Source organism: Ipomoea triloba, chromosome 16 (assembly GCF_003576645.1).
Source record: "Ipomoea triloba cultivar NCNSP0323 chromosome 16, ASM357664v1".
Classification (NCBI taxonomy): Eukaryota; Viridiplantae; Streptophyta; class Magnoliopsida; order Solanales; family Convolvulaceae; genus Ipomoea; species Ipomoea triloba.
Window position 1 is genome coordinate 16343275 of NC_044931.1, and position 650 is coordinate 16343924.

The window sequence follows — 650 nt, forward strand, 5'->3', positions numbered from 1 at the left end:
GAAGTTGCGCGGAGAGAGAGGGTCAAGTACATTTTGCGCGCAGTACGTGACGGATGCGATCATACCAGCACTAATGCACCGGATCCCATCAGAACTTTGAAGTTAAGCGTGCTTGGGCGAGAGTAGTACTAGGATGGGTGACCCCTTGGGAAGTCCTCGTGTTGCATCCCCCACCCTCTTTTTAATCTTTTTTTTAAACCGCTGGACGGCTCGCTAAGGGTACTATCCTTTTAAACCGCTAAACCGCTAAGCGAGAGAAGTTGCGCGGAGAGAGAGGGTCAAGTACATTTTGCGCGCAGTACGTGACGGATGCGATCATACCAGCACTAATGCACCGGATCCCATCAGAACTCTGAAGTTAAGCGTGCTTGGGCGAGAGTAGTACTAGGATGGGTGACCCCCTGGGAAGTCCTCGTGTTGCATCCCCCACCCTCTTTTTAATCTTTCTTTTAAACCGCTGGACCGCTCGCTAAGGGTACTATCCTTTTAAACCGCTAAACCGCTAAGCGAGAGAAGTTGCGCGGAGAGAGAGGGTCAAGTACATTTTGCGCAGAGTACGTGACGGATGCGATAATACCAGCACTAATGCACCGGATCCCATCAGAACTCCGAAGTCAAGCGTGCTTGGGCGAGAGTAGTACTAGGATGGG

General features: G+C 51.4%; 2 non-coding genes across 2 annotated transcripts; both read left to right on the forward strand.

Moving 5' to 3' along the window:
- Window positions 1-51: 51 nt before the first annotated feature.
- On the forward strand, window positions 52-170 carry LOC116008354. The gene has a single exon (XR_004095742.1). It is a non-coding gene; the product is annotated as a 5S ribosomal RNA (ribosomal RNA).
- Window positions 171-307: 137 nt separating this feature from the next.
- LOC116008169 lies at window positions 308-426 on the forward strand. The gene has a single exon (XR_004095567.1). It is a non-coding gene; the product is annotated as a 5S ribosomal RNA (ribosomal RNA).
- The last annotated feature ends 224 nt before the right edge of the window (window positions 427-650 follow it).